This window comes from Puma concolor, chromosome D4, assembly GCF_028749965.1.
Source record: "Puma concolor isolate L17-30 chromosome D4, mPumCon1.1.hap2, whole genome shotgun sequence".
Classification (NCBI taxonomy): Eukaryota; Metazoa; Chordata; class Mammalia; order Carnivora; family Felidae; genus Puma; species Puma concolor.
The window spans coordinates 3156374-3168642 of record NC_141679.1 but is presented as its reverse complement, the minus strand read 5'-3'; the positions used below and the strand labels follow the sequence as shown (position 1 = coordinate 3168642).

Here is a 12269-nt window from a genome sequence, read left to right as displayed (position 1 = left end):
GCCCACGTCAGCTGCCTCTCCCAGACCCGTGGAGAACCACGGCTCAGCTGTCCCCCAGCTCTGACCCTGGACTCCCCTTGCTTGTCAGCTCCCGCCCGGTTCCAGAACACGCACACACAGAGGCACAGACCCATGCCACACACACACCCCACACACCTCCCACACGGCCACCGCGCACATGCACACCAAGCACACATATAGTGGCCGACCTCACCTCAGGGCTCTTCTGGACCTCAGCCTGGAGTGTGTGGCCGGGAATCTTGGTGGGAAGAAGGGTTCTTGTTCCAGAAAGCAGCCAGCACCCTCCTGACGGCCTCACTTCCTGGAGTCCGGCCTACACGGGGGCGGAAACCCTGACCCGCCCTCCACTGGGCGTCCCTGGGGGTGGTGGGGTGGTGGGAGGGGGCAGCCATGGGGCAGGAACCAGGTGGACGAGGCTGACTGTGACTGACCAGGCGGGCAGCCCGAGCGATTTTTCAGAAGTCTTACTGTGTCTCCCGGCCACGGTCTGCCAGTCCGGAAACTCAAACGGCTGGTGACAGGTGTCAGCCCTGGCCCCCAAGGGCAGTGCTGTGTGCGTTCTCCACTCACGGAGTTGGCCCTGGCGGAAGGGCAGAGTCACCGGGAGCAGAAGGTTCTAGAAGGGAGCAGACCCCGCTGGACCCTGCCCCTCGCTCCACGTGCAGGGAGCCGTGTGACCTTCCTGCCACTCCTGTGTCCCCTAGAGACAAGTCATGGAGAGGTCAAGAGCTGAGTGCTGGGCCCTGGGTGCCTGGTGCAGGCTGTGGAGCCCGGTCACCTTGGAGGGCACGGGAGGCACCTCTGACGCGGCTGACGGGGTCCCCGTTCCCTGCGGGAGGGGACATGATGCTCCAGCGATCTAGAATCGGCAGAAGACGTGTCAACAGGAGGAAAGCAAGTGGAATTTCATGAACAGGGGAGCCCCAAAGATCTGAGATGCTAAGAAGTGACCGAAACAGGCAGTTTTCGTACCGCCTGACAAAGAAACGGGGGGTTTGGGCTCCGGGAGCGCCGTCCCGCTCTGCAGCCTTCTCGGCCCCGTTCCGGGTCTCCGGCGACGCGGGTGCCTTCCCCCTCCTGGAGGGGGGGGGGTCCTTCACACGGGGAGTGCATTTCCCGCTTCAGAGGACAAGGGGATAGACTGTCTTTCTCGCGAGGGTGGTTTCTCAAGCCCCTTGAATTCAATGTGTGCGGACGCCCTCACCTTGTGTTTCTGCCTCCCGGAACGTGGGAGTGCCAGCACCCGTCTGAGCCCGTGTCCGCTTCTTCCGGCGGGCTCTCCATCTGTCTCGACTTGGGGCGCCAAACCCCGAATGGGGGCAGGAGCTGCGGGGAGGAAGCACTGACGGCCGCGGTCTCGGGGCTGCACCTGCTGTGGTCCGGGCGTGTATTTCTGTCTACACGGCCAGGCTCACCTGTCACGGGGTACGCGGTCAGCCCGGCTGGCTTTTTGTTTGCTCGCGGTGCTGTCATTAGGAAAGGCCCCCACCGCGTGTGCCTTAGTGTTTGGGGCTCTCACTGAGGCGGCTGTGATTGTGCCCCCTGTTAACAGCACCCCCTCAGATCTGGGCCCCCAGGTCCCCCTTAGCGTCCCCTCCTGGCTCTCCTCCGGGTGTGCAAAGCAGCGGCCCAGAGCATCACGGAGAGGCCACCCGGTCTGCTCTGACCCCAATCTGCCGGCCTGACCCCTGATTCTGTCTTGTTTGCAAAGGCCAGTGTGTACCCGGGTCCTCCCGTGACGGCCATTCAGGGCTCCCTCCCCCGACTGCAAGTGTGGGGGGGGGTCAAGCCTGCCTCAAGTGGGTAGGCCGGCGTGGGCCTCGGTAGATGTGGGTGGAGGGATGGAGAAACCAAGGCAGGGCAGGAGCTGTGCCTGGCCAGCCTGGGGCAGCCCTGGGCCTGGCTGGTGGGGATGGCCCTGTGCCAGCCCGCTGGCTGCGTGGGTGCTGGTGACACTTTCTCTCTTCCGAGGCTCACGGTCCAACCACTGACCAATTTCGAGATCCCGTGGCAGCCACGCCTGAGAGTGGGGAGGGCCCTTTGCTTTATATCCCCCGAGAGACTGCCTCGTCCCGGGGAGCCGGCCGGCTCATGCCCGTTACTAGACGTCTCAGGAACGTGCCTTCTGGGGAGTGCAGCGTCCGAGGCAGCCTCTGCTTCCGCAGGCCTCACTTTCCGGGCCCCGGGGCCTGTGCAGGGTGCGCCCACGGGGGACCTCCCTCCTGGCCTCGGCCTCCACTTGGCTTCCTGTGTGACCCCGACCACCCGCCCCACCCCACCCCCGGGTCTTCTCCCTCTTTCTGCCTTAGAGTGTGAATGTCAGGTCCCTGCCCGGGTCAGTATTCACGCCAGCAGCTCCGGCTGTCAGGGCCCCTGAGTGAGCAGGTGCCGCTCTGCCCGGTGACATCCCTTAGGACTGGACCTGAGGGTCAGAGGCGGAGACAGGAGCACACAGAAGCGCGATGACGAGGTGGCTTTCCTTGGCACCGAGGGCAAGCTCTCCCGCTCTGAGCTCTTTCCGGGGGGGGGGGGGGGAAGGCAAGGAGGTGTACAAAGAGCTCAACCTGAAACCTGGCAGGTGGTCATTTTGCGGCTCTGCTGCGATGGGAGCCTCTCCCCAGAGGCTCAGCAGACCCCGTTTTGTGCTGGGTCTGAATCACGTCATCACGGACAGCAGCAGTTCCGTCCTCTGTGCCGAGTGAGGGGTCTTATAAAAGCCCGCGCGTGCGTGAGGCCAGCTCTGTCTTACAGCTCAGAACCTGAGGGCCAGAGCACGTAGGTGGCCCGGGTCACACGGCTCGAACCTGGGTGGCGGTCAGGCTCTGATGCCCTGGCTCCTGTTCATCCCTCTTGGCGGGTAAATGGGTGGCCAGCCCTCGGCGGGCGGGGCAGGGCACACGGACGTGGAGGAGGAGGCGGCGTTGACCACGGAGAGATGAAGCCGTGAATGCCCCCTCCCGGCAGAGGGGGCCACGGGGACAGAAGTGGCCCTGAATGTGGCGGGAATGCGCTCCTGGGAGCTCAGGCCACCTCCCCATTCACTGCAGGGTAGCCTGAGAGGCTGAGAGACCGAATCTGGGGACACTGCAGATGTTTGCAAACAGCATGGTTGTTCTGGAGGAGAAACACTGAAAAGTGCATTTTCGAATATAAGAGAAATCAGGAGACAGAGTCCGAAGAAGGTATTTAGAAATGCCCCTGAGGTCGCTGGCCCAGAACTAGGTGCTGCTTGCAGCTGGCACCCATCCCCCACCCATCCCCGTGACAGGTGGTCACGGCCTGGCGCCGGGCCCGGAGATCAGGTGCACCTGGCCGCGGCGGGCTCACCTGAAAAGCAGGTGCGTGGGTGCTGGGTGCTTGGGGCGGGGGCCAGCCCGGGCCGCGCAGGGCGTGAGCCTCCCCGACCGCTTTTGACGTGAGTAAGCGGACGTTCGGTGCTGTTGTATCCTGTCCTCCGTGCGTTTAATGATACATTGTGTCCATCCGTCCTCGTCCGTAAGCGTTGACCGGATGGTTTGTGTCGCCTGCATACCGTGCTATGATGTTACTTACTTAGCCGGGTCCTGACGGCTACGCATTTAGATGATAAGTCTTCACTGATGAGGCCGCGTGGACGTCAGCGTTCCCGGCTGGCGTCCTTCTGAACTGCTGAGGCCGAGGACACAGGCCTCCGGCGCTTGTCGGAGTCCTCGGGAGAGCCTGGCCGCCGCTCCGCCCTCACCGGGTGGGTTTTGCAGCCTGGCGGCAGGCACCCCCAGACAGGCAGTAACTTGTTTCCCACTCAAGATTGAGGGGCCCTTGGGGCGCCTGGGTGGCTCAGTCGGTTAAGCGTCTGACTTCGGCTCAGGTCACGAACTCCAGGTTTGTGGGTTCGAGCCCCGCTTCGGGCTCTGTGCTGACGTCTCGGAGCCTGGAACCTGCTTCAGATCCTGTCTGTCTCTCTCTCCCCCTCTCTCTCTGCCCCTCCCTTGCTCACACTCTGTCTCTGTCTCTCTCTCAAACATAAATATTTAAAAAAAAAAAGATTGAGGGGCCCCAGTTCACTGACACAGGGTCCATGCAGGTGTGTGTGTGTGAGGGGCCGCCCAGCGTGCCTCTCCTCTGGCTTTTCAGGGTAGAGGAGATGTGGCCCCAGGGACTGGATTGGGGGAGGGGTGGGGAGGGGGGGTCGGGCAAGCTCGGGCACGTGCTTCACATTTGTCTGTAAGGTGACAGACTATTGTGGAAAAGTCCATCCGGCTCTGAAATTTTGTGATGAGTGCCCTCTCTGTGGCTGGGATTGCCATCCCAAGCCTGGGGCCTTTCCTGGGCAGCAAGGCGTGCCCACCTCCCTCAGGGCCACCCTCTCGGCCGCCCCCCGCCCCCCGCCACCACCACCAGGCCGTCAGGGAGGAGCGGCAGCCTTGGAGGTGCTGATACAGCGTTTGTTTTAATGAGGGTTTATTGTCATCTGAGCGTACGTCCCCGTCTTGAGACAGCTTGACATTGAACACACACCTGGGGACCTCGTTCTGAGCACGAGACTTGTTGCCCTTCATTCCCTGTGCGGTCATCTGTTGGGGTCAGTTATTTGGTCGTGCGGTGCCTGGTGTTTATTTGGAAAGGCACGCTTCCCAGACTCCCAGGGGGGGCCCTGGTGCGCCGGCCATGTTCAGGCGGTCCTTTATTTATTTGTCGTTATTTTTTTAATCTTTATTTTTGAGAAACAGCATGAGCGGGGGAGGGGCAGAGAGAGCAGGAGACACAGCATCCGAAGCAGGCTCCAGGCTCTGAGCTGTCCAGCACAGAGCCCGACACGGGGCTCGAACTCAAGAACCCCGAGATCATGACCTGAGCTGAAGTCAGGCGCTTAACTGACCGAGCCACCCAGGTGCCCCCTCAGACCGTCCTTTATGACGCACCTGCTGTGCCCCTAATTTGAAGCACGTTTAAGATATTGGCGAGAAGCTGGATTTAAAAGTGCCCAGTTAGGCCAGGTGTGTTTCCTAACTCGGGTCAGGGTCTCCTGCATAGGAGGGGCGTTTGCTCTCCGGCCCTGGGGAGTCCTAAGGTGGTGCTGGGGACAGTCTGGGGGCAAATGCCAGGTTTCAGGCTCTGAGTCCACTGCTGGCTGCTGGCATGACCTCCAGAAGTGTCCAGGGCTTGGTTTTCTTATGAAACAGGGATGGCGATGAGGACAGTGGTCCCTGGTTCATCGGTGTGAATGGAAGAGCCCCCAGAAACAGTCGGCACGTCCCTGGTGTCATTCGGTGACCTGACCAGCTCTTTTTCCCACCCGAGGAGGCTCGTGCTGGGAAGATGGGGAGGTCCGGCCCCCAGCTGTGTCTCCTTGGCATCTCACAGGCTGAGGGTAAAGGCACCGGGAGGGTGGGGGGCGGCTGCCTCCTGCGGAAGCTCGGGGGGCAGGGGTGTGGGGAGGCGAGGACGGGGGCTGCCTCCCCGCCGGGGCCTGGTGGTCAGGGGCCTGGTGGTCAGGGGCCTGGTGGTCAGGGGCCTGGTGGGTGGATGTGCTGTGTGCTCTGCGGGCCTCTCCCCGCCCCTCCCCCACACACAGCGCATCAGCTTCCGGGCCCAGAGCTTCCGGGACTAGAGGGTCCTTGAGGGACCCGGAGGCAGGTGGGGCGGGGCCACGACAGCCCCTGGGGAAGCCGCAGGCTGCTGACCAGGCCCAAAGACCAGAGGAGCCGTCTGCTTTTCCCGGTCGCCCCAGGGCCAGCCCGGCTGGGGTCTGGTTCTCTCTCCAGGGGTGCCCAGCACCCTGTGCCTGGAGGTAGGGCTGGACACGCTGCGGGGTCCCTGTACAGGTGGAGGGCTGGGTGGGGGGCCGGGGGCTGTCTCAGTTTCCCCCCCCGTCTGGAGCGAGGCTCGGGGTTCTCTTGCACCTGCTCGCGTTTGAGCCCTGTTGGGAGCCGTGCTTGGTGCCCGGCCGAGGTCTGCCTCCCTCTCTGCTGCCCAGCGGCTCCCCTGGGGCGGCCCTGCCTGCACTCGGTCTTCGGTGGGCAGTTGCAGGCCTGGCCCACATCCCTTGCTGTGTCCGGCACGCAGCTGCGCAGGTGTCCTCGCAGGGGCGTGGCTGGGAGGCTGAGCGTGAGCCCAGAGGGACTCCCGGGGAGCAGTGGTGGCGCCTTTGTGTCTCGACCGCGTCCGCGTGTATGTGGTCACGGGAAGGGAGAAGTGCCCGGGTGAGGCCTGGCAGCGGGTGCTACAGCCAGGAGGGGCCGTTCACGGAGGGGGACACGGCCGCGTTAGTCTGTGGTCAGCCCCCAGGCGTCCCCAAGTCCACAGGGCCTCAGCCCTCCCCCCAAGGGGCCCGGCACAGGCCGACCTGGTCCCACGGGCCAGGCCCCCGTGCCCTCCACCCTGTACCCGGTGTGAGGACGGCGGGCTGGACGCAGGCTCTCCAGCAGAGCTCTTCCTGGGCGGTGGCCGTCAGGGACCCGCGAGGCCCGAGCCGCAGCGCTCACGGCCCCGCGTGTCCCCGGGGCCCACCCCTGGCCGGTCCGCATGTATGCTGGGAAATATGTACCGTGCTCGCAGAGAGGGTGCCCAGGGCCGGGAGTGGGGGGCCCCGTGGGCGGCACGGCCAGCTGGCTAGGCTCCAGGTCCAGTTCTGCAGGAAATGGGGCCTCAGGCCAAGGCCCCCCCCAGTCGCCAGGCCCGTAGATGTGCGCGCGCGCGCGCACACACACACACACACACACACACACACACACACACACACACACACCACTTCCTGAGTCCCTGGCAGAAAGCAGGAGAGCAGCGTGGAGGGTCACATTTCCTCAGCCCTCACCAGCCCACGTGTCTCACCAACAAGGGGCCCAAAAGATGGGAAACAGAGGCCTCTCCTCGGGCTGGTGCTGTTCTGGACCCACGTTTGGGGTCCCCTCTGTTGTGTCCCCGAGTCCCTACCCCTGGCTGAGGGTGCCCAGCCTGTGTGGCCCTGCTAAGGGGCCACCACAAGCGGGAGGCGACCGGTCGGGGCCAAGACCGTCCTCCAGGGATGCCCCGGCGGGGCCATAGTGGGTGGGGGGGTGGGGGCAGCCCCATTTATCCTGGTGTGAGAATGTTCTAGAGGCTCTTCTAGATTTTTGCGTTGATTTTGGTTCCCGTGGATCATGCCTCCGTGCTGCTGGCTCCTGCCTGCTCCCTGGCACTGGTCCCGGGGGGGGGAGGGGGAGGGGAAGGCGCCTCCATGGGTCGGTGGGTCGATGAGAAACCATGAGGGCCAGGTCACCTCTCAGCTGGGGTTGTCCCACCTGGAGCTGATGCGTGACGGTGACACAGCTTTGGCTACATTTCCCTGTCTCGTGCGTTCTGAAGCACCTGGGAGGTGACACGGGGCTCAGAAAGGGGACGCCCCGCCTGCCACGGGGGTCCATGCCGTGGGAAGGACTGTGGGGCCAGGCTCCAGGGCACGTGATGGGGGATGGGACCGGGGTCCAGCGAGCCTGACCCGGGATATGAGGGGTAGACAGACCTCCTTCCTGTGTGGAGGCCGCAGAGTGGATTCCTGGAATCTGGGGTCTGGGCTTCACTTGACCTTCAGCAGAGGTCCCTCGCAGGCGCCTTCCTGCCATCTGGAGGGACGCGGGCACTCGATGTTCCCAGCGTTTCCAGTACTGTTGTCTCAGCTGCCCCCCCTGCATCATTTGATGTGGCCCTCTCCTATCCCTGACACTGAAGCTGGGCCTGGAAACATCTGGAAGCTGAGAAGAACCACAAGGGAGGGTCGATTGGAGGAGTGAAGCGGGCCCAGCATGGGGGCTCCTAGCGCTCCCCTCGAAGGTCACTCCGTGGTCATGCTTACACTGGGCTGTGCGTCTGCTGGTTGCTCGGAAAACAGAAGTATGATGGAGATTCTGGGTGTAGACCGTACGCGGGTGGCCGGATGGTGGGCGTCTGGGCGGCCGTGGAGAGGCCGGAACCATCCCAGGCGCCCACAGTATTTGTGTCCTTCTCCTCGGGCTGGGGGAGTGGCAGTTGCCTCGTCTCGTTCCGTGTGCCAGTCCACCTGCCCACAGTGGCCGCGTGACCCACCGTCGCTGGGGTGTGGCTGGGTGTGGTTTGAATATGGGTCGGAAGAGGCGGTCATGAGCTTTGCTGCAGGGCGCTCGGTCAGCTGCGTCCAGGGACCCGGCTGGCATTTCCGGGGGTCCCTTTGAGGGGTGTAGAATATGGTGGGTCGGAGCAAAATGTTTGTGTGTGGAGCGTGTGCCCAAAATAGCGCAGGGAGTTTGGCGTGGCGGCCCCGCGTGATGGCGTGGTGATGTTCCTCGTGTCCTGCCTGGAGGGTGGCCCCGGGGCCTTCCTGGCGCGTTTGCCGGCGCGTGTGCGGTCCCTGACGGGTTTTCCCAAGCAGAGAGCAGAGTCTGCGTCCCGGAGGGCGGCCAGGTGCACGGACAGGGCCTCGTCCTGGCTCAGCCTCTGTCGACGTGAGCCGGATGGCGGCCTGCGGTCCAGCTGGCCTGGCTCCGCAGCCCCGCTGTGTATTTTTGAGGAGTCGCTAAACATGAAGGCGAAGAGAGTGGCACTTTGTGGTTTTTTAGACCTAAAAAAGAAATCCCCGCCTGGACCTGGGCTTGTCTGGGCTCCAGGGCCCATCCCTCCCGCTGTGGTTGGGAAGAGAGACGTCTTGGCGGTTCTGCAGCTGGACTGAGGCCCACACGAGGGGCAGGAGCAGTCTGGTCCCCCGGAGAAACTGTGCGCACTCCCCGTGTGGACACCCTGTGGGAGGCTTGAGCACCTCGCGGACCGGACGCCGCCCCGGGTGGCCCAGGGTGCAGTCCTGAGCCAGCCCCGGATGACGGACGGTTTCGGGCAGATTGTGCGACACCTTCACTCCCTGGCAAGTGGCGAAGAGAAGGAGCCACCATTTCTGGAGGACCCGCTATGGGGTTGGGAGACCCGTCATCTCTGCCCTGAGCTCCTGGAGACGTGGAGCCAGAATGTGCTTCCGTAGAGCGTGGCTTCCATCCCTGCCTGCTGAGCCGTGGTCCACCCTGTCCCCGGGGCGATGGGCAGTTCCAGAGCCTGGGGACCTGCTGACCAGGCCTGCGGACGATTGCAGGACGTGGGAGGGAGGGAGGCAGTCCCAGCTCTGCCGGAGGCTCGAGACTCATACCTGCCTTTGCGAGTCTGTTTCTCCTCCTGGACAAGGGGGCCTAAAACCTGTCCCCTCAGGGCTCTGAGGAACTGGGGGCAGCAGGGGACACACGGCTGGTACCCCTGCGGGTGGTGTGGCAGGGCTGTGGCCTTCTGTTGCTGACTGAGGCCCAGACTGAGGGTTCCTTCAGAGGTCCAGCGTTTATGGTCAGACATGTGCGCGCTTCAGGGCGTTGGATACGGATAATGCGGGCAGCCTTCTGTCTTACAGCCATAAATGCCTGTGGGGGGGCTGGGGGAGCAGCTGGGGTGGCGGAGGGGCTGATGCAGGGAGTAGCTGGGGTGGTGGAGAAGCTACGGGAGTTGCTCGGGGACTGGAGGGTCAGTGACCTGTTCTAGTCCCCACAGCCGGGAGGTGGCATCCCTGGGCCTGGACGGGCAGGCTGGCCGGAAGCCTGAATCTCCCCCGCTGCCTCTCCTGTTCTGGGAGAATAATCACCAACGGGATGAGACCTCTGATTGGCTTGAAAGAAGTCTAAAATAGATGTCAGCTCTGTTTTATAGCAGAGAACATATGCCTTTTCGAAAAGAGCTCAACTCAGGGAAAAGCTTAGCAGAGTGGAGCGAAAGTAAGTTCTGGGGATTATGCGCGATGTTTCCCGTAGAGGGAGGCAGGCCTGTCAGGGCGATGCGTGTGTGCTCTGAGCCTGTTTGCTGCCCCCACTATTAAGGGACACAGCCTTAGGACCATCTTGCGGCTTCCCCTCTGTGGCACCTGGACCTCTAGAGTTAGCCTTTGGGTTCTGGATGGAAGAGCTTCTGGGTTGAGTTTCGCTGGTGGTTAAAATCACTTTTAAAAGGAGGGTTTATTTTTTAATGTTTATCATTTTTATTTTAGTTTCCGAGAGACCGAGACAGACAGAGTGCTAGTTGGGGAGGGGCAGAGAGAGAGGGAGACACAGAATCCAAAGCAGGCTCCAGGCTCCGAGCTGCCAGCACAGAGCCCAACGCGGGGCTTGAACCCAGGAACCATGAGATCATGACCTGAGCCGAAGTTGGATGCTTAACCGACTGAGCCACCTAGGTGCCGCTAAAAATGAGTTTTAAGGGGTGCCTGGGTGTCTCAGTAGAGCATGCAACTCTTGACCTCAGGGTCGTGAGTTTGAGCCCCATGTTGGGCTCAGAGCCAACTTAAAAAAAAAAATGAATTTTAAGTGGGAAATTGGCAAAGATGTGAATATCGAACAATTATCCTGTTTAATTATGGAACATCGAACAGCCATCAAAGGATGCTCTGGATGCCCACAGGATGCTGCCACACAGGAAACCCCAGAGAGCAAGGCCCAGTTCACTCCGAGACCCTGCACTCCCCTCCAGCCAGCCCGCAGGGAACACCTCTCCCACCCCTGCGCCCTGAGCTGGGATTCACCTGCACCCACGGACACGGCATCGCTTTCCTCTGTGTCAGAGTCCCTTAGGAGCAGGAGGTCCCAACAAATGTCAGATCCCCCAGAAGGAATGTAAGGTCGGTCTGCCCTTCTTGAAAACTTGGGTTTTGATGAAATCCACTTAGTAAACTTCAAAGAGGGAACCACATTTTAATAGCATATGACGTCGTGATTCAACATGTGCTCACCATGACGAGTGTCCCCATCTGCTCACCACACAGCGTTGTTACAGTATCACTGGAGATATTCCGTAGGCCATGCTTTTCAGCCCCGAGACCCACTTCTGTTACAACTGGAAGTTTGGACCTCTTCGTCCCCATCACCGGTGCCACCCACCCACCTTCCCTCTGAGGCCCACCGGTTTGTCCTCTGTGTTTAAGAGTGTCTGGTTTCTTGTTTCTGGTCTGGTGCTCAGGTACCACTTGTAAGTGAAATGTAGCATCTGCCTTTCTCTGGCTTACTTCGCTCAGCATCGTACTCTCCAGCTCCATAAACGTCTCCAACGGCGACGCACCAGGGTGCCCTTAGCCACTCTATTCTTCTTAGCAGCCGCATAGTATCGCGTCCTGCGGATGAGACGATTTACACCCAAGTAGTTCAGGCACACACAGTACACGTGTGCATACTCCGTTTCCAGAGCTTTCCTATTCAGTAGTCTCCTCCTTGGCATCTTCCGTGCGTGGTGTGTATTCACCTGAATGCCCGGGGGGAAGGCTGCTGGCTCAGGAGTCCTTGGCGTGTGTTGCCCAGTGCGTGTGGACGCGGCACGTACAGCCAGCCTGTCTCAAGCTGCCCTTCTCAGAAGTGGGGAATAGCCTCTGGCTTTAATGGACAAACTCACAGTAAGGGGAAGGAGAAGGGACTTTCGGAAGGCGAAGTCACATTTGCAGAACACAGGCCACATGCATGCGACACCCCACTTCGCCTCTGCTCCGTACTGTGGTCAGAGCGCTCATTGGACAGTGGCCACCAGGGCGTGGGCGTTGGGGCTCCCACACCCACCTGCACCATTGGGAGGGGGTATCGGGGGGCAGAAAAGGCCAAGTTTCTCCCTAGTGAGAGGGAAACATTTCTGCGACTTCTGATTAATTTCGTTCCTTTATCTTGCAAAAAAATGCCTGTTGAATTCTTTTTATGTGCCTCCCGAGACGTTATGCGTAGTCGAAGGAGATGCATAGTGAAAACAATACGATGTGTGCTTGTGTGAGGACGGTCTCTTGCATTCTTCAGGATGGCGGTACCTAATTATAGCTTGTGGGTCCTTCTGTCAAGAAATAAAGAACAGGCGTGGTGAGGAGAACTGGGGCCCAGGCCTGGCCGTTGACTGGGCCGGAAGCGTCTATTTTTACGCAGGAACCGCAGCGTCGAAGCTCCTTGGCGGATGCTGTGTCCTCGAGCGTGTGAGAGGACGTTTAAGAACACGGACATACACACAGGTGCCCAAACCTGCCGTGGTTGTTCGATGCCGTGAAATTAGGGTGAACACCACGCACGCCTTGTCCACCCGCAGAGTGCGCCCCCTGGGCTTGTATTTATGGAAAGGACGCAGGCTTATTGAATTTCTAGCAGGGAGAAGTTTCTCAGTTTTAAAATTCTTGGCATTCATCTTGTTTATCTAAACTTGCAGCTTACGTGTGATCTGCTTTCTTTGTCCCCGTGAGTGTTTTGGGGGCGTGTCCAGGTGGCCACTGTGCC

The 12269-nt window shown here is 61.2% G+C and overlaps 1 protein-coding gene across 4 annotated transcripts in view; it reads left to right on the top strand.

The window, feature by feature from the left end:
* The window catches only part of LOC112868537 (semaphorin-4D), an 86363-nt gene that overhangs the window by 43415 nt on the left and 30679 nt on the right, over positions 1-12269 (top strand). The window contains exon 1 of one of the 4 annotated variants that reach the window (XM_086684819.1): positions 5590-5791. The exons of the other annotated variants lie outside the window; for them this stretch is intronic. The gene's annotated coding sequence lies outside the window, so the exon portion shown is untranslated. Of the gene's footprint in view, positions 1-5589; positions 5792-12269 lie in introns of those variants that run through there. 4 annotated transcript variants of the gene reach the window in all.